General features: G+C 46.8%; 1 pseudogene; it reads left to right on the top strand.

Moving 5' to 3' along the window:
- Positions 1-20,678, top strand: part of LOC135561358 (polysialoglycoprotein-like) — a 38,887-nt pseudogene extending 18,209 nt beyond the window's left edge.
- Positions 20,679-21,652: the final 974 nt, after the last annotated feature.

Genomic DNA, 21,652 nt, shown 5'->3' with positions numbered 1-21,652 from the left:
TAAGCTTCCTGGACCAACCGGAAGTGGTTAAAATCACCCTAAAAGTGTTTTTCCATACCCTGCCTGCAGTTTGATAGACATAGTGCATTCAACCCTGTGTAAATCAGTCAGTTCGTAAAGACTTAAAACTCAGGATTCTGGAAAAGCATACCCCAATGAGGATATGTGTTGACTTATAGCTTCCTGTGCCAACCGGAAGTGCCATAATTGGTGTCTCAGGGGCTGTTTCGAGGGGTTAAAAAAGTCAGATCTTTCCAAAACTTCATATATGTGATTAGGCAACCCCCATGAACTGTAAATCAGTCATTTTTCCCATAAAATTTCAAAGGAAAACTAAATCACACAGACACACAACTTGGAAGGAGGGATGTATTGGGGTTTGTAGAGACAGACAGTGCCTCCAATAGTTAGCTTTGTTCGAGCTAAAAAAGAACCGTCAGACCTAGAGTTCCGAAACTTTAGAAACCTGTTCTAGACCTCGGGTCGATAGTGCGTGGTGAGTTAGGTGGCTCTAGAAGGTTCTCGGACCGAGAAATAGCCTCGTACATTTGCAATGACTTCAATTAATTTTGACCATTACGAAAATGGCGACATTTAGAAATGTCTCAGAGACACAAGACTAGGTGCATTGAAACCGGCTCGGCCCATAGAGACGGGCCCAACGTTTCGGTCCGATAGCTCATTCAAGGACCCCATAGCAAGGCATTGAAAAAAGTGGATTTTCAGCACCAATTAGGGTTTTACTCGGGCGCCGAAGGACCTATCGAGCCGAAACTCGGGATTCGGGGTCGCCTCACATAGGCCTTCACATAATGTCCGACCTGGACCCGCAGCTAGAACGTAACTATGTGTTTTACGTTTTTATTATGTTTTAAACTAATGGCGCTGTGAATTATGGGCCTGCTCTGACATATGTGATAGTTGGCTTCTAAATGAGTTGGAAAAAGTGGGTTTGGTGTCAATTGGTATCAGTTTGGTGTCAGAATGACATCTAATTGACTGGTGGACACTGACTTGCTAGTTGACTTTTGTACATTAGCAATATGTTTAAACGGAGAGGGACCATCACCAAAATGGCATTCTGAAATCAACACAAAAATGGCATCACCATAGTCTCCAGACTGTGCCGAGTTCAACGAGACACCCCGCTTGACCGTAGCTCGCTCTGAGTGCAGTGACCTTGAAAAAAAGCAGAACCAAAATGAGGCCTGGCCCTCAATGTCATTTGCTTTTGGGTGACAGTGAGAGAACCGTTAGGGTGAGAAGCACAATTCGACCTCAGGTACGTTCCTAAGGTCCTCCCGATCCGTGCAAGCCTAACCTTGACCGTGTGGCATTAACCCTTAACAGTTAAAAGAAGGTGTTTACTTCAAAGAGTTTGCATTGACTTCTCCCCATAGGAATACATTGCCTGCACCTCTAATTTCAACCTGAAGCCTATGTGGGTTATGAATGCCTTATGAACCTGTCTTCATGACAGTCCATCAGACCACTATGAGGTCTACCTGTGCCGATTCTAAACCTGGAGCAACCGGAAGTGGTTAAATTGACCTTAAAAGGTGTTTTTTGATGTACATAACCTTCAAAGGTGAAAATGACTGCATTCAACACTGTGTAGATCGTAGATCAGTCAATTCTTAACTTAAAGACTTAAAACTCAGGATTCTGTAAGTGTTTATGTCAATCAAGACATGTGTTTACTTATAGCTTCCTGTGCCAACCGGAAGTGCCTTTAATTGGGTCACACTGTCTGTTTTGAAGGGTTAAAAAAGTCACATCTCTCCAAAACTTCATATGTGTGACTAGGTAACCCTCCTAAACTGTAAATCAGTCATTTCTCCCAACAGATGTCAAAGAAAATCTCTCACACACACACACAGCAAGGATGGAGTTAAAAAGTGCGGTGCTCAAAGACACAGAGAGCAGGCAATGGCATTACCATAATCTCTAGGCCGTGCCGAGTTCAACGAGATATCCCGATTGACCGTAGCTCGCTCGGTCTAAGCGCAGCGACCATGAGAAAAGTAGGCCCAAAATTAAGCCTGCCCCACCACGTCATTTGCTTTTGGGTGACAGTGAGAGAACCTTTAGGGTGAGAAGCACAATTTGACCTCAGGTACGTTCCTAAGGTCCTTCCGATCCGTGCAAGCCTAACCTTGACCGTGTGGCATTAACCCTTAATAGTTAAAAGAAGGTGTTTACTTCAAAGAGTTTGCATTGACTTGTCTCCCCATAGGAATACATTGCCTGCACCCCTAAATTCAACCTGAAGTCTATATGGGTTATGAATGCCGTATGAACCTGTCTTTAGTAACAGTCCATCAGGGCAGTATGAGGTCTACCTGTGTTGATTCTAAGCTTCCTGGACCAACCGGAAGTGGTTAAAATCACCCTAAAAGTGTTTTTCCATTACCTGCCTGCAGTTTGATAGACATAGTGCATTCAACCCTGTGTAAATCAGTCAATTCTTAATGTAAGGACTTAAAACTCAGGATTCTGAAAAGCATACCCCAATGAGATATGTGTTGACTTATAGCTTCCTGTGCCAACCGGAAGTGCCATAATTGGTGTCTCAGGGGCTGTTTCGAGGGGTTAAAAAAGTCAGATCTTTCCAAAACTTCATATGTGTGATTAGGCAACCCCCATGAACTGTAAATCAGTCATTTTTCCCATAAAATTTCAAAGGAAAACTAAATCACACAGACACACAACTTGGAAGGAGGGACGTATTGGGGTTTGTAGAGACAGACAGTGCCTCCAATAGTTAGCTTTGTTCGAGCTAAAAAAGAACCGTCAGACCTAGAGTTCCGAAACTTTAGAAACCTGTTCTAGACCTCGGGTCGATAGTGCGTGGTGAGTTAGGTGGCTCTAGAAGGTTCTCGGACCGAGAAATAGCCTCGTACATTTGCAATGACTTCAATTCATTTTGACCATTACGAAAATGGCGACATTTAGAAAAGTCTCAGAGACACAAGACTAGGTGCATTGAAACCGGCTCGGCCCATAGAGACGGGCCCAACGTTTCGGTCCGATAGCTCATTCAAGGACCCCATAGCAAGGCATTGAAAAAAGTGGATTTTCAGCACCAATTAGGGTTTTACTCGGGCGCCGAAGGACCTATCGAGCCGAAACTCGGGATTCGGGGTCGCCTCACATAGGCCTTCACATAATGTCCGACCTGGACCCGCAGCTAGAACGTAACTATGTGTTTTACGTTTTTATTATGTTTTAAACTAATGGCGCTGTGAATTATGGGCCTGCTCTGACATATGTGATAGTTGGCTTCTAAATGAGTTGGAAAAAGTGGGTTTGGTGTCAATTGGTATCAGTTTGGTGTCAGAATGACATCTAATTGACTGGTGGACACTGACTTGCTAGTTGACTTTTGTACATTAGCAATATGTTTAAACGGAGAGGGACCATCACCAAAATGGCATTCTGAAATCAACACAAAAAATGGCATCACCATAGTCTCCAGACTGTGCCGAGTTCAACGAGACACCCCGCTTGACCGTAGCTCGTCTGAGTGCAGTGACCTTGAAAAAAAGCAGAACCAAAATGAGGCCTGGCCCTCAATGTCATTTGCTTTTGGGTGACAGTGAGAGAACCGTTAGGGTGAGAAGCACAATTCGACCTCAGGTACGTTCCTAAGGTCCTCCCGATCCGTGCAAGCCTAACCTTGACCGTGTGGCATTAACCCTTAACAGTTAAAAGAAGGTGTTTACTTCAAAGAGTTTGCATTGACTTCTCTCCCCATAGGAATACATTGCCTGCACCTCTAATTTCAACCTGAAGCCTATGTGGGTTATGAATGCCTTATGAACCTGTCTTCATTGACAGTCCATCAGACCACTATGAGGTCTACCTGTGTCGATTCTAAGCTTCCTGGAGCAACCGGAAGTGGTTAAATTGACCCAAAAGGTGTTTTTTGATGTACATAACCTTCAAAGGTGAAAATGACTGCATTCAACACTGTGTAGATCGTAGATCAGTCAATTCTTAACTTAAAGACTTAAAACTCAGGATTCTGTAAGTGTTTATGTCAATCAAGACATGTGTTTACTTATAGCTTCCTGTGCCAACCGGAAGTGCCTTTAATTGGGTCACACTGTCTGTTTTGAAGGGTTAGAAAAGTCATATCTCTCCAAAACTTCATATGTGTGACTAGGTAACCCTCCTAAACTGTAAATCAGTCATTTCTCCCAATAGATGTCAAAGAAAAGCTCTCACACGCACACACAGCAAGGATGGAGTTAAAAAGTGCGGTTCTTAAAGACACAGAGAGCAGGCAATGGCATTACCATAATCTCTAGGCCGTGCCGAGTTCAACGAGATATCCCGATTGACCGTAGCTCGCTCGGTCTAAGCGCAGCGACCATTAGAAAAGTAGGCCCAAAATTAAGCCTGCCCCACCACGTCATTTGCTTTTGGGTGACAGTGAGAGAACCTTTAGGGTGAGAAGCACAATTTGACCTCAGGTACGTTCCTAAGGTCCTTCCGATCCGTGCAAGCCTAACCTTGACCGTGTGGCATTAACCCTTAATAGTTAAAAGAAGGTGTTTACTTCAAAGAGTTTGCATTGACTTCTCTCCCCATAGGAATACATTGCCTGCACCCCTAAATTCAACCTGAAGTCTATATGGGTTATGAATGCCGTATGAACCTGTCTTTAGTAACAGTCCATCAGGGCAGTATGAGGTCTACCTGTGTTGATTCTAAGCTTCCTGGACCAACCGGAAGTGGTTAAAATCACCCTAAAAGTGTTTTTCCATACCCTGCCTGCAGTTTGATAGACATAGTGCATTCAACCCTGTGTAAATCAGTCAGTTCGTAAAGACTTAAAACTCAGGATTCTGTAAAAGCATACCCCAATGAGGATATGTGTTGACTTATAGCTTCCTGTGCCAACCGGAAGTGCCATAATTGGTGTCTCAGGGGCTGTTTCGAGGGGTTAAAAAAGTCAGATCTTTCCAAAACTTCATATATGTGATTAGGCAACCCCCATGAACTGTAAATCAGTCATTTTTCCCATAAAATTTCAAAGGAAAACTAAATCACACACACACACAGCTTGGAAGGAGGGACCCATTGGGGTGCGTAGAGACATACACTGCCTGCATTAGTTAACCTTGTTGGAACTTTTAAAGAACCGTCAGACCTAGAGTTCCGAAACTTTAGAATCCTGTTCTAGACCTCAGGTCAATAGTGCGTGGTGAGTTACGTGGCTCTAGACGGTTCTCGGACCGAGAAACAGCTTCGTACATTTGCAATGACTTCAATTCATTTTGACCATTACGAAAATGGCGACATTTAGAAATGTCTCAGAGACACAAGACTAGGTGCATTGCGACCGTCTCGGTCCACATAGACAGACCCCAACGTTTCGGTCCGATAGCTCATTCAAGGACCCCGTAGCAAGTCATAGAAAAAAGTTGATTTTCAGCACCAATTAGGGTTTTGCTCGGACACCAAATGACCGATCGAGCCGAAACTTGGGATTCGGGGTCGTCTCAGCTAGGCCTACACGTAACATAAGAAATGGACCCGCAGCTAGAACGTAACTATGTGTTTTATGTTTTTTTATGGTTTGAACCGAAGGCGTTGTGAATTTTGGGCCAGCTCTGAAGTATGTGATAGTTGGCTACTAAACAAGTTGGAAAAAGTGGGGTTAGTGTCAGTTTGTATCAGTTTGGTGTCAGAATGATATCTAATTGACTGATGGACGGTGACTTGCTGGTGACTCTTGTCCATTTGCAATATGTTTAAACAGTGAGGTACCATCACCAGAAGTGACATTCTGAAATCAACCCTAACGAGCCATTGAGATGAACCAGAATCACTGCCCAGCCATCCCGAGTTCATCGGGCCAGTCAATTTCACATTCCTGCAGGATTTTTATAGCATGACAAATTCGTGATGGTACCTGCCCATTGAACCATATTGCAAATGCACAGTGACTTTGCAAAAGTGAGAAAACATAAACAAATGGACATGATGAAATCAACACAACGAGTGATGGAAAGGTACAACTATCACTGCTCGGCCATCCTGTGTTCATCAGGCCAGTCAATTTTGCATTTTTGAGCATGTCAAATTTCATATGTAAATGCCAATTGAACCATATTGCAAATGCACGCGCACTTGCAATATGATTCAACAGTGAAAAACATCACAAAATGGACATGATGAAGTCAACACAACGAGCGATGGAAAGGAGCAACTATCACTGTCAGGCCATCCCGAGTTTATCTGGCCAGTCAATTTTGCATTTCTGAAGGATTTTTGAGCATGTCAAATTTCATATGGTAATTGTCCATTGAACCATATTGCAAATGCACGTGCACTTGCAATATGATTCTATAGTGAAAAAACATCACCTAATGGACATGATGAAAGCAACACAACGAGTGATGGAAAGGTACAACTATCACTGCTCGGCCATCCTGTGTTCATCAGACCAGTCAATTTAACATTTTTGAGCATGTCAAATTTCATATGGTAATTGTCCATTGAACCATATTGCAAATGCACGTGCACGTGCAATATGATTCTATGCATTTTTATGAGCATGTCAAAAAAACAAAATGGACATGATGAAATCACATCACTAATGGACATGATGAAAGTGATGAAATGTACAACTATCACTGCTCGGCCATCCTGTGTTCATCAGACCAGTCAATTTTGCATTCCTGCAGGATTTTTATAGCATGACAAAATCGTGATGGTACATGCCCATTGAACCATATTGCAAATGCACAGTGACTTTGCAAAAGTAAGAAAACATAAACAAATGGACATATAGAAATCACCTTATTTTTATTTTTGGGTTACCAGTTGCACAACAATGCACGTGCATTTGCAATATGATTCTATAGTGAAAAAACACCACCTAATGGACATTCTGAATTTGCCCTAACGAGCGATTGAGATGAACCAGAATCACTGCCCAGCCATCCCGAGTTCATCGGGCCAGTCAATTTTGCATTTCGGCAGGATTTTTGAGCATGTCAAATTTCATATGGTAAATGCCCATTGAACCCTATTGCAAATGCACGCGCACTTGCAATATGATTCAACAGTGAAAAACATCACAAAATGGACATGATGAAGTCAACACAACGAGCGATGGAAAGGAGCAACTATCACTGTCAGGCCATCCCGAGTTTATCTGGCCAGTCAATTTTGCATTTCTGCAGGATTTTTGAGCATGTCAAATTTCATATGGTAATTGTCCATTGAAACATATGGCAAATGCACGTGCACTTGCAATATGATTCTATAGTGAAAAAACATCACCTAATGGACATGATGAAATCAACACAACGAGTGATGGAAATGTACAACTATCACTGCTCGGCCATCCTGTGTTCATCAGAACAGTCAATTTAACATTTTTGAGCATGTCAAATTTCATATGGTAATTGTCCATTGAACCATATTGCAAATGCACGTGCACTTGCAATATGATTCTATAGTGAAAAAACATCACCTAATGGACATGATGAAATCAACACAACGAGTGATGGAAATGTACAACTATCACTGCTCGGCCATCCTGTGTTCATCAGACCAGTCAATTTAGCATTTTTGAGCATGTCAAATTTCATATGGCATTTGGCCCCAAAAAAAGTGAATTTTGACTTTGACTTTTGACTTCCTATGAAATCATATTGTAAATGGACAAATCATATTCCTTATGCACAAGTAAAAAGAAAAAAATATATATATGATATTAAAATACAACTAAAGTATGTTGATACAGTTCTTATACGTGTGTAATTGACACAACATTTGAAAGAATTTCGAAAAACGGTCCAGAAAGCACTTTTTTAAGGGTGTGTGAAGTTTTTTCCAAAATTTAGACATTTTTGACTTTTGACTTTTGACTTCGTATGAAATCATATTGAAAATGGACAAAACATATTCCTTATGCGCATGTAAAAAAAAAAAAAATTATGATAATAAAATTGGACAAAAGTATATTCGTACAGTTCTTACACATGTGTAATTGACAAAAAAAATCGAAAGAATTTCGAAAAACGGTCCAGAAAGCACTTTTTTAAGGGGTGATAAGTTTTTTACAAAAAATTCATTTTTTCAAAATTTTGCTTTTGGACGTTGACTTGGGTTACATATCCAATATGAAAAACCACGGTGGAGCGGATTCGCCACCTGTTGAATTTTTAAAGTGTTACAACTGGCAATAGCCATATGGCATTTGCAATATGCTTTGCATGAATCAACGCCAAATTGGGTGGTATTGGACAATGTGTATATGGTTTGGCCACTGCCAATATGTTGCCATTCATTTTTGTCCAATACAGGGGGGTCTTCCCTTACTCTTATGCAATACAACCAGGTACTATAACCCTTATAGAAATATCTAATGTACTACATATGCTTCAGCAACCATCCAATGTAACACAGGTCTTTTTAATTTGTTGGCCTGCAAATTCTATCCGTAGATCATTCACTCTGATACAGCGCACCCACTTATATCCCAGTAGTACTGCACTCACTCTAAATTTACCCAAAGTAAATATCCATTTATACTAGAAAAATGTCCTCATGCACACCAGTACACAGCATTCATTGTTACATTGCGATCCTGCTCACACACACACTAGTAAATTCCTTTAACCAATCTGATTCACCGTCATTCAAACAACTGGGTACGTGTTACACCAACCGACCCATTTAGTACATTACATTAGTTGTTATACCATAAGAGCGATCGATCAGTTCAAAATTGCATTTACCACTATGTATTCCTCATGATCCTTTACCAATATAAATTTATAGAATTTGGTTACTTACATCAAACAGGTGTCTCACAAACTAAATTTGGATAACGCCAATGTGCAGAACTTTAGTTTTTCACAACAGGTGTCTGCATACCTTTTTTAGTTGACCGGTCAGGATTTGTGAGACACACCGTCCGACGACAGTACTGGCCAATCGGCTGGCACACCAATGTCCAGCGAAGTCCTTCACCAGATCACGTTCGGGGTCACCAATTGTCAGGGTGGCGTCAATTCGAATCTGGTATCAGGAGAAATATGACAATGAGTCACCGATTGTATGCTATGTATTTTTTATTAGCTAAGCAATAAGTGGTAAATGCAATTTTCGTATATACGGGCTCTCTGTCCCACCTCGCAGGGCAAAACAGAGAACTGACTTGTTCCTGACAAAGATATTGCACTTGTGAAGGTGGTAAATGATCTTTTAATGGCATCAGACCGAGGCTCTGCATCTGTCCTCGTGCTCCTAGACCGTAGTGCTGCTTTTGATACCATCGATCACCACATTCTTTTGGAGAGATTGGAAACCCAAATTGGTCTACAAGTTCTGGCCTGGTTTGGATCTTATCTGTCGGAAAGATATCAGTTTGTCCCTGTGAATGGTTTGTCCTCTGACAAATCAACTGTAAACTTCGATGTTCCTCAAGGTTCCGTTTTAGGACCACTATTGATTTCACTATATATTTTACCTCTTGGGGATGTCATTCAAAAACATAATGTTAACTTTCACTGCTATGCGGATGACACACAGCTGAACATTTCAATGAAACATGGTGAAGCCCCAAAATTGCCCTCGCTAGAAGCATTTATTTCAGACATAAGGAAGTGGATGGCTGCAAACGTTCTACTTTTACACTCGGACAAAACAGAGATACTTGTTCTAGGTCCCAAGAAACAAAGAGATCTTCTGTTTAATCTGACAATTAATCTTAATGGCTGTACAGTCGTCTCAAATAAAACTGTGAAGGACCTCAGCGTTACTCTCAACACAAACACCCAATTTCTACAGTCAAAACAGGTTTTGAAAATGCTTCTTCCACATCTTTTGGTCCTTGTCTGTTTTGCTCTCAGTGAAGTGCTACTATCCCCTTGGACTACAGGTTATTGCCGTCATAAGGTGTGCGTCTGTCTGTTGGCCGGACACTTTCTACCGTTTAGGACCTTTGTGGGTAAAGGTAAAGATGGGGTATAGCAGCAGCAGTTCCTCTGAAGTCCAGTATCTGCTGGAAGGGAACCTGGTGGTACGAGAGGATGAGTGTGGGCCTGTTGTGCCTCCCCCTATCCCTCCCTCTTATCTCTCGCTGTCTGAGGGACTCTTAAGGTTCCTGTGCGGATGGCTTGGTTCGTGCCCTCCCGAAGCTGGCTGTGGTAATTTAAGCCACGCTATGTTTATGTGTGTATTTGTTTGTGGCCTCTGGCCCACTTCGCTGTCCCTCTGTCCAGTACGTACCGTTGTAGCAGGCCCAGTGTAGTGGCGTGTAGCCCTGGTTGTCTGTGATGACGGGGAGGGTCCACACTGACTGGGCGGTGTGTAGGAGCCACACCAGCACCCCGATGTGTCCGGACGCCGCCACCAGGTGGACATGGCTCCGCCCCTTACCTTCCCGAACCAGGAAGCTGGCACTGTTCTTCACTCCTCGTGACCCGTCACCGCCTAGGAGGAAGGGAATGCTGGTCATCGACTACAGCTCGGCATTTAACACCATAGTACCCTCCAAGCTCGTCATCAAGCTTGAGATCCTGGGTCTCGACCCCGCCCTGTGCAACTGGGTACTGGACTTCCTGACGGGCCGCCCCCAGGTGGTGAGGGTAGGCAACAACATCTCCACCCCGCTGATCCTCAACACTGGGGCCCCACAAGGGTGCGTTCTGAGCCCTCTCCTGTACTCCCTGTTCAGCCACGACTGCGTGGCCACGCACGCCTCCAACTCAATCATCAAGTTTTCGGACGACACAACAGTGGTAGGCTTGATTACCAACAACGACGAGACGGCCTACAGGGAGGAGGTGTGTGGTGTCAGGAAAATAACCTCACACTCAACGTCAACAAAACCAAGGAGATGATTGTGGACTTCAGGAAACAGCAGAAGGAACACCCCCCTATCCACATCGATGGAACAGTAGTGGAGAGGGTAGCAGTTTTAAGTTCCTCGGCATACACATCACAGACAAACTGAATTGGTCCACCCACACAGATAGCATCGTGAAGAAGGCTCAGGAGGCTGAAGAAATTTGGCTTGTCACCAAAAGCACTCACAAACTTCTACAGATGCACAATCGAGAGCATCCTGGCGGGCTGTATCACCGCCTCGTACGGCAACTGCTCCACCCACAACCGTAAGGCTCTCCAGAGGGTAGTGAGGTCTGCACAACGCATCACCGGGGGCAAACTACCTGCCCTCCAGGACACCTACACCACCCGATGTTACAGGAAGGCCATAAAGATCATCAAGGACAACAACCACCCGAGCCACTGCCTGTTCACCCCGCTATCATCCAGAAGGCGAGGTCAGTACAGGTGCATCAAAGCTGGGACTGAGAGACTGAAAAACAGCTTCTATCTCAAGGCCATCAGACTGTTAAACAGCCACCACTAACATTGAGTGGCTGCTGCCAACACACTGACTCAACTCCAGCCACTTTAATAATGGGAATTGATGGGAAATGATGTAAAATATATCACTAGCCACTTTAAACAATGCTACCTAATATAATGTTTACATACCCTACATTATTCATCTCATATGTATACGTATATACTGTACTCTATATCATCTACTGCATCTTTATGTAATACATGTAACACTAGCCACTTTAACTATGCCACTTTGTTTACATACTCATCTCATATGTATATGCTGTACTCGATACCATCTACTGTATCTTGCCTATGCCACTCTGTACCATCACTCATTCATATATCTTTATGTACATATTCTTTATCCCCCTACACTTGTGTGTATAAGGCAGTAGTTTTGGAATTGTTAGTTAGATTACTTGTTGGTTATTACTGCATTGTCGGAACTAGAAGCACAAGCATTTCGCTACACTCGCATTAACATCTGCTAACCATGTGTATGTGACAAATAACATTTGATTTGATTTGATTTGATTTGAGGGGTTCTGATACACAAGACAACAGGTCATATTACAAACTGGTAATAACCAGGCTGTAATAAACAGAGAGGATAAACAGAGAGGATATGAGCAGATTGCTGGACGACTATAACCTTCACATGAACAGACAGATTTCAAGAACAGTGGTGTTGGTAGATGACATCCTCATGATGTTAACACAGCAGATAATAAAGAATTTTGGGGCTGAGGCCATCGAAGCCTGTCACCTGCTAGCTGTGTACCTGGCTCTGGATAGAAGTCTCCCTGTGCACTGATCTAGGATCAGCTTACCCTCCCTAGATCCTCAATCATTAGTGGAGAACATGACAAAAAATGACCTTAGATCAGTGTCTCGTGGGCATTTTCACACGATACCATGTAACATCCCTAGAGTGGACATTGTCGTCCTAGCAACATGACCAAACAAATGGCCATCTTGGTCAGGAAAACTTTTTAATTACAGAAGCTCTATGTGATATCCTTATGTCTACCTGCAGCGTGGATGGGGGTCCTCTTCAGAGTGAAGTCTTTAACCAGGATGGAGGCTTCCTGGTTGATGAGGACGTCAACACACTCCACATGGCTTTTTAAGGCAGCCAGGTCCAGAGGGGTGCGCCCCTGGCTGTCCCTCACGTCTAGATCCAGCAGAGACTGAACCAGGACCTCCATAGCATGGTGGTGACTGTGGTACGCCTGAATAGATATTCACTCTTAATATAATCAATGTCCTAGAGTAGACCCGTGGTACGCCTGAACAGAAATACAGTGCTAGACCTCTAAAGTAGACCAGAGTCTTTCAATCGGGAGCCCATTTTTGCTCCCGCCCAGCATCAACATCGGAGGTTCCTGCCAAGCGTGGGATTGAGAAACAAACACTCTACTTCTCCTCTGAGGTTGATTAACTCAAATGGCAAAATAAGGAAATCATCCTCATCATCACTGTGTAGAATATGCTTGTATTTTACACTAATCAGGAATAGATCGGAATATGGTGTGTGAGTCTGTCTGGACAGTCAACTTCCTGTGGAAAATCTAGACCATGCTTGCATCCCAGATAGCACCCTATTCCCTATGTAGTGAACTACTTTTGATCAGGGCCTATAAGGATCTGGTCAAACGTAGTGTACTAAATAGGGAATAGGGTGCCATTTGTCATATGGAGACCACTACAGGAGCAGGTAGGCTTTACTCACAGCGAGGTGTAGAGGGCTGATGGGAGGTCTGACATCACAGTCGTTCAGGATGTCTGTCCCTGAGGTTTCAATTAGTTGAGGAAAGAGAAGAACGGCCTGTTCAGACTTGGAAAAAGAACATCAAGAGTGACGATGCGTCCACGACAAACATGCAGCCACACCTTAAAACCTACTGTTGGGTTCTGAGAATATGAAATATACTAATTCATGTCACTGAGGGAGAGAGCTTAATGTATAACGTTTACATTATGTCAGGATATGTTATTGTTAGCCATCAGGCATCCTATGGGTGGGATCCTCTGGGATGAGAAGAGACACAGTCTGGTACCAATCACCATGTCAGCCTTGAGTTGGGGAGGAGTGAGCACTTTGAGGTAGCGGTCAGGTCAGATGAAGTGAGGAAGAACAGATATCACTATGGTTCTGTCTAGCAACAGAGATGCATTGGCTGTTTAGAGGTGTAGGAGGAGACTCAGCATAGCAGAGAGGATTAAATATCAGTGCTTGTGTGAATATGTTTTTTGTCTAATGCAGCTGTCTTGACCCTCTGGGAAGAATACACTTGGTTCAAGCATTCATAGTGTCCGTCGAGTTTTTACTCTGAGAATTAGAACCTAACAGTTGGCACTGCGAGCAGGGTTCACCGGGATTTGCAGTCGAACTAGAGATTCCGAATCAGTGAAACAGAAACAAGGTCGGCACAGTTCCTACACCCGTTATCACTAATTCTGACATCTTGGGGAGATGAGAGTCGTAGGCTGAACCAATTATAGGGTACGAACCTAGAAAGCCTGAGCTTATTCAGTAGTCCCATTGTATTACGACCGGTCGTAGCTTTGTGGTATATGGTAAGTCTCCTTCGGTCTGCAGGTTGTATAACTTTTTCATTACATTTCATTATAGTACAACGGTCTGATTTGTCTAATCTTAGCAATTTCTTCTTAGCTAGCTACATAGCCGTCGTTGTATCAAAGATAATTGCGTAATTATCGTATTTCGTCGTCCTCCTATCTGCCCAACACGTTCACCGTCTACCGTAGCACTGTAGTAACTATCACACTCAACTGAACGACTTGATTAGTGTAGTGTTAGCTAGCTACATAGTTGTCTTTGCTGTCTTCGTATCCAAGATAATTGTGTAGTTTAGAGCGTGGAGTCTTAGAGTGATAATTGCGTTATTATCGTATTTCGTCGTCCTCCTATCTGCCTAGCAGCTAGCCAGCTAGCATACGTTCACCGGCTACCGTAGCACTGTAGTAACTATCACACTCAACTGAACGACTTGATTAGTGTAGTATTAGCTAGCTACATAGTTGTCTTTGCTGTCTTCGTATCCAAGATAATTGTGTAGTTTAGAGTGTGTAGTCTTAGAGTGATTATCTTAATTTACCGAGGTTAGCTAGCCAGCTATTTTGTCGTCCTTAACGTAGGAGACACTCCTAGCTAGCCAACAGCCAGCCAACGTCTACTGAATAGAACTTTCGCATTCCGGTCGCATTCCGCTTCGCTCCACAGGTAGTATCACATTTTCATTTCATTTCATTATAGTCCCAACGGTGTGATTTGTTTGATCGTAGCTAGCTACATAGCTAGCTACATAGCCGTCTTTGTTTCAAAGATAATTGTGTAGTCTAGAGCGATTTTCTAGGTTAGCTAGCCAGCTATTGTCGTTCTCCTAACGCAACGTAACGTAACCAACACTGCTAGCTAGCCAGCTAGCCCCCGAATAGCAGCATTGTAGAAACTTCACACTCAACGGAACGACTTGATTAGGGTAGTGTCAACAACGCAGCTAGCCTACCTCAGCAGTACTGTATCATTTTAATCATTTTAGTCAATTAGATTCTTGCTACGTAAGCTTAACTTTCTGAACATTCGAGACGTGTAGTCCACTTGTCATTCCAATCTCCTCTGCATTAGCGTAGCCTCTTCTCTAGCCTGTCAACTATGTGTCTGTCTATCCCTGTTCTCTCCTCTCTGCACAGACCATACAAACGCTCCACACCGCATGGCCGCGGCCACCCTAATCTGGTGGTCCCAGCGCGCACGACCCACGTGGAGTTCCAGGTCTCCGGTAGCCTCTGGAACTGCCGATCTGCGGCCAACAAGGCAGAGTTCATCTCAGCCTATGCCTCCCTCCAGTCCCTCGACTTCTTGGCACTGACGGAAACATGGATCACCACAGACAACACCGCTACTCCTACTGCTCTCTCTTCGTCCGCCCACGTGCTCTCGCACACCCCGAGAGCTTCTGGTCAGCGGGGTGGTGGCACCGGGATCCTCATCTCTCCCAAGTGGTCATTCTCTTTCTCCCCTTACCCATCTGTCTATCGCCTCCTTTGAATTCCATGCTGTCACAGTTACCAGCCCTTTCAAGCTTAACATCCTTATCATTTATCGCCCTCCAGGTTCCCTCGGAGAGTTCATCAATGAGCTTGATGCCTTGATAAGCTCCTTTCCTGAGGACGGCTCACCTCTCACAGTTCTGGGCGACTTTAACCTCCCCACGTCTACCTTTGACTCATTCCTCTCTGCCTCCTTCTTTCCACTCCTCTCCTCTTTTGACCTCACCCTCTCACCTTCCCCCTACTCACAAGGCAGGCAATACGCTCGACCTCATCTTTACTAGATGCTGTTCTTCCACTAACCTCATTGCAACTCCCCTCCAAGTCTCCGACCACTACCTTGTATCCTTTTCCCTCTCGCTCTCATCCAACACTTCCCACACTGCCCCTACTCGGATGGTATCGCGCCGTCCCAACCTTCGCTCTCTCTCCCCCGCTACTCTCTCCTCTTCCATCCTATCATCTCTTCCCTCTGCTCAAACCTTCTCCAACCTATCTCCTGATTCTGCCTCCTCAACCCTCCTCTCCTCCCTTTCTGCATCCTTTGACTCTCTATGTCCCCTATCCTCCAGGCCGGCTCGGTCCTCCCCTCCCGCTCCGTGGCTCGACGACTCATTGCGAGCTCACAGAACAGGGCTCCGGGCAGCCGAGCGGAAATGGAGGAAAACTCGCCTCCCTGCGGACCTGGCATCCTTTCACTCCCTCCTCTCTACATTTTCCTCCTCTGTCTCTGCTGCTAAAGCCACTTTCTACCACTCTAAATTCCAAGCATCTGCCTCTAACCCTAGGAAGCTCTTTGCCACCTTCTCCTCCCTCTTGAATCCTCCTCCCCCTCCCCCTCCTCCCTCTCTGCAGATGACTTCGTCAACCATTTTGAAAAGAAGGTCGACGACATCCGATCCTCGTTTGCTAAGTCAAACGACACCGCTGGTTCTGCTCACACTGCCCTACCCTGTGCTCTGACCTCTTTCTCCCCTCTCTCTCCAGATGACATCTCGCGTCTTGTGACGGCCGGCCGCCCAACAACCTGCCCGCTTGACCCTATCCCCTCCTCTCTTCTCCAGACCATCTCCGGTGACCTTCTCCCTTACCTCACCTCGCTCATCAACTCATCCCTGACCGCTGGCTACGTCCCTCCCGTCTTCAAGAGAGCGAGAGTTGCACCCCTTCTGAAAAAACCTACACTCGATCCCTCCGATGTCAACAACTACAGACCAGTATCCCTTCTTTCTTTTCTCTCCAAAACTCTTGAACGTGCCGTCCTTGGCCAGCTCTCCCGCTATCTCTCTCAGAATGACCTTCTTGATCCAAATCAGTCAGGTTTCAAGACTAGTCATTCAACTGAGACTGCTCTTCTCTGTATCACGGAGGCACTCCGCACTGCTAAAGCTAACTCTCTCTCCTCTGCTCTCATCCTTCTAGACCTATCGGCTGCCTTCGATACTGTGAACCATCAGATCCTCCTCTCCACCCTCTCCGAGTTGGGCATCTCCGGCGCGGCCCATGCTTGGATTGCGTCCTACCTGACAGGTCGCTCCTACCAGGTGGCGTGGCGAGAATCTGTCTCCTCACCACGCGCTCTCACCACTGGTGTCCCCCAGGGCTCTGTTCTAGGCCCTCTCCTATTCTCGCTATACACCAAGTCACTTGGCTCTGTCATAACCTCACATGGTCTCTCCTATCATTGCTATGCAGACGACACACAATTAATCTTCTCCTTTCCCCCCTCTGATGACCAGGTGGCGAATCGCATCTCTGCATGTCTGGCAGACATATCAGTGTGGATGACGGATCACCACCTCAAGCTGAACCTCGGCAAGACGGAGCTGCTCTTCCTCCCGGGGAAGGACTGCCTGTTCCATGATCTCGCCATCACGGTTGACAACTCCATCGTGTCCTCCTCCCAGAGCGCTAAGAACCTTGGCGTGATCCTGGACAACACCCTGTCGTTCTCAACTAACATCAAGGCGGTGGCCCATTCCTGTAGGTTCATGCTCTACAACATCCGCAGAGTACGACCCTGCCTCACACAGGAAGCGGCGCAGGTCCTAATCCAGGCACTTGTCATCTCCCGTCTGGATTACTGCAACTCGCTGTTGGCTGGGCTCCCTGCCTGTGCCATTAAACCCCTACAACTCATCCAGAACGCCGCAGCCCGTCTGGTGTTCAACCTTCCCAAGTTCTCTCACGTCACCCCGCTCCTCCGCTCTCTCCACTGGCTTCCAGTTGAAGCTCGCATCCGCTACAAGACCATGGTGCTTGCCTACGGAGCTGTGAGGGGAACGGCACCTCAGTACCTCCAGGCTCTGATCAGGCCCTACATCCAAACAAGGGCACTGCGTTCATCCACCTCAGGCCTGCTCGCCTCCCTACCACTGAGGAAGTACAGTTCCCGCTCAGCCCAGTCAAAACTGTTCGCTGCTCTGGCCCCCCAATGGTGGAACAAACTCCCTCACGACGCCAGGACAGCGGAGTCAATCACCACCTTCCGGAGACACCTGAAACCCCACCTCTTTAAGGAATACCTAGGATAGGATAAAGTAATCCTTCTCACCCCCCCCCCCCCTTAAAAGACCTAGATGCACTATTGTAAAGTGGCTGTTCCACTGGATGTCATAAGGTGAAAGCACCAATTTGTAAGTCGCTCTGGATAAGAGCGTCTGCTAAATGACTTAAATGTAAATGTAAAATGTAAGTCCCGGAAGGTAAACCCAAACCTGTAGAGGGGAACTCCTAGGGGGTAAATCCCGGGTGGGGTTGGTTACCTGCTATACCTGTAACGAGAGGGTGAAAGTCTCAGCCGCAGTGGCCATGCGGCAGTAGAGTGGGTGTGGATGGATAAAGTGACATGCTTGTGTACTAGGATAAAATGTTGCCATTCAGGGTTAGAAGAAAAGCAAAAAGATACTCAAACGCTGTTGGATTTGGGTGTATTAGCAGTAGCAATAAAGAGAGGTTGGTTTTATGCCCTGTTGGGGTGGGGAACCATGACAGATTATGTGGAAATAGGAAGACAAGTGTGAATCATTTTGGTAATGTGTGTTATCAACAACAGTGATATTTGAACAGATTGGAGATGACTATCCATAACAATAAAATCCTTCATACAGTGAGGTTAGGTTACCATGCTTGTCCTGCCCCACAGCTGTAGACACAGCCTTCTCCAGGTCCTCAGACACTAGCTGGAGATCCATTACAGGATGTCTGTCACCTCACTGAGCCCCTATTGCAGGTTAGGGGTCACATCCACTTGAATGTCCTTCATATGACGAACCTCCTACAGAGCAAATGAGGAAAACATGATATATTAGGATTTATGTTAGTAGCAATAGAATATGGGAATTTTATCTCAACGCTACCTACAGCTAACATATTTATTTATGTATGTGATCTATGTAAATAAATAAATATATCACACCTGTAAAACTGTGAAGGACTATAGGTGGAGGCCTACCCATTTCCCAGGAGCATTGTAAAACATGGATTTGGGAACAGTGTTTATTTCCCCCTAATATCTTTGAAGATTACACCTAAAATAATTAGGCCTACTTCTTTCTACTGCTGATCTGAGACCATTAGGGTTAATCATTACAGATATAAATGCAATATATGGAGTAGAAAAGATTGCCTGCCCACCAACTTGATAAGAATCAACATATGTTCTACATGGTCTATTTCTATCTGAACGTAACAACTCAATCAAGCTTGTTAATTGATCGTTAAGCCATGTTTGTCAGGTAAACGGTCATTAGTGGCCTATATAAGCCTCATACAGGCCATGGGAAGACATTACCTGTTGATAACACAGATTATTTTCATGATCATGGGAGGTGTGAGAGAATTGCTGCTCGTTGTGATGACTGTGGGGGTTGTCAAAGGTTGGTTCACTAATGTTTAAGGGATTTGTTTGGTAAATATGCTTAACTTTATAAGTTGGTTATTAATATTTGACTGTCGGTCATCTTTTATTCTTCACTGCTATTAATATATGTAGCTATTTTGTGTGAACTCAACTTCTGTCAACACTTTCTCCTCAGTTTCTTGTTACCCTGTTGGAAAGTCCCAGAAGCAAAATCAAGACTCTCTGCAGAGGAGACTTGGAGGTAATTGTTTATTTCCACAACCCTTCTAGCTATGTTCTTTGTCACTGTCTATGGTGCTGATGTGTTTGACACTCATTCAACAGCATAGAGTAACTGTCTAAATAATGCTGTCAAACCTTTTGCTTGTGTACCTTAACCTAAATTTTTCAGAGCTGTCATCAAATGACGTCTCTATTGTGCATGCCCTGGCCTTGCTCCGATCCATAGGGTCTGACGCTAAACAAGCCAGAGAAGGTACGGCCTGAAACATATACTTTGAAACCTGTTGGGTTCATGTTGCTCAATATTCGATTAGCAATTTGGCCTAGACCGTGTAGAACAGATGTGTTGCTGTAGAATACCCAACTGTTCCTTTTGTTTTTTTTCAAGAATATTTAGAGACCAATGAAGTAGAATCCCAAGCTTCTCCAAACCATGGTAGCTCTCTGGCAAATGATGCCCTGTCCTCTGAGGAGAAGCTGAGGCGCATGTCCTGAGGCGCCATGTGCGACCGCCCCGGCCCGACGACGCCACCTCTGACGCTGCGACCGGCCCGTCCGACGACGCCACCTCTCTGACGCCCTGCGACCGGCCCGCCACCCTGCGACCGGCCCGACGACCTCGACGCCACCTCTGACGCTGCGACCGGCCCGTCTGACGACGCGACGACCGTCTGACGCTGCGACCGCCCGCCACGACGCCCGACGACGCCACCTCTGACGACGCCACCTCTGACGCTGCGACCGCCCGTCGACGCCACCTCTGGACGCCACCTCTGGACGCTGCGACCGGCCCGTCCGACGACGCGACGCCACCTCCTGCGACCGCCCTCTGACGACGCGCTGCGACCGCCCGTCCGACGACGCCACCTCTGACGCTGCGACCGGCCCGTCCGACGCCACCTCTGACGCTGCGACCGGCCCGTCTGACGACGCCACCTCTGACGCTGCGACCCGCCCGTCCGACGACGCCACCTCTGACGACGCCACCTCTGACGCTGCGACCGGCCCGTCCGACGACGCCACCTCTGACGCTGCGACCGGCCCGTCCGACGACGCCACCTCTGACGACGCCACCTCTGACGCTGCGACCGGCCCGACGCCACCTCTGCGACGCCCTCGACGCCACCTCTGACGCTGCGACGCACGACGCCACCTCTGACGCCACCTCGCGCTGCGACCGGCCCGTCGGACGACGCCACCTCTGACGCGACGCCCCTCTGGACGCGCCACCGGCCCGTCTGGACGCCACCTCTGACGACGCCACCTCTGACGCTGCGACCGGCCCGTCCGGACGACGCCACCCTCTGACGACGCCACCTCTGACGCTCGACCGCCCGTCCGCCGACGCCACCTCTGACGCGCCACCTCTGACGCTGCGACCGGCCCGTCCGACGACGCCACCTCTCTGCGACCGGCCCGTCCGACGCGCTCGGCCCGTCCGACGACGCGACCGGCCCGTCCCGACGCCACCTCTGACGACGCTCACCTGCGACCGGCCCCACCGCCCTCTCCGACGACGCTGCGACCGGCCCGTCCGACGACGCCACCTCGCGCTGCGACCGCCCCTCTGACGCCACCTCTGACGCCACCTCTGCGCTGCCCGGCCCCTGACGACGCCGACCTCTCTGACGCTGACGCCCTGCTGCGACGCCCGCCCCTGACGACGCCACCTCCTGCGACGCCACCTCTGACGACGCCACCTCTGACGCGACGCCACCTCTGACGACGCCACCTCTGACGACGCCACCCGACGCCCACCTCTGACGACGACGCCACCTCTGACGACGCCACCTCTGACGCGCCCGCGACCGACGCCTGACCCGGCCCGTCCTGACGACGCCACCTCTGACGCTGCGACCGGCCCGTCGACGACGCCACCACGCCTGACGACGCCACCTCGACGACGCCACCTCTGACGACGCCACCTCTGACGCGACCGGCCCGACGACGCCACCTCGACGACGACCTCTGACGCTGCGACGCCCTCCGACGACGACCTCTGATGCACCTCTGACGGCCCGTCCGACGACGCCACCTCCTCTCATCCGGACGACTCCATGGATATCTGACGTGGGACATGCAAGAGTTCATGGGTACTCTAGTCCA

The sequence above is a fragment of the Oncorhynchus nerka genome, linkage group LG17 (assembly GCF_034236695.1).
Source record: "Oncorhynchus nerka isolate Pitt River linkage group LG17, Oner_Uvic_2.0, whole genome shotgun sequence".
Classification (NCBI taxonomy): domain Eukaryota; kingdom Metazoa; phylum Chordata; class Actinopteri; order Salmoniformes; family Salmonidae; genus Oncorhynchus; species Oncorhynchus nerka.
This window is presented reverse-complemented; position numbering and strand designations above follow the sequence as displayed.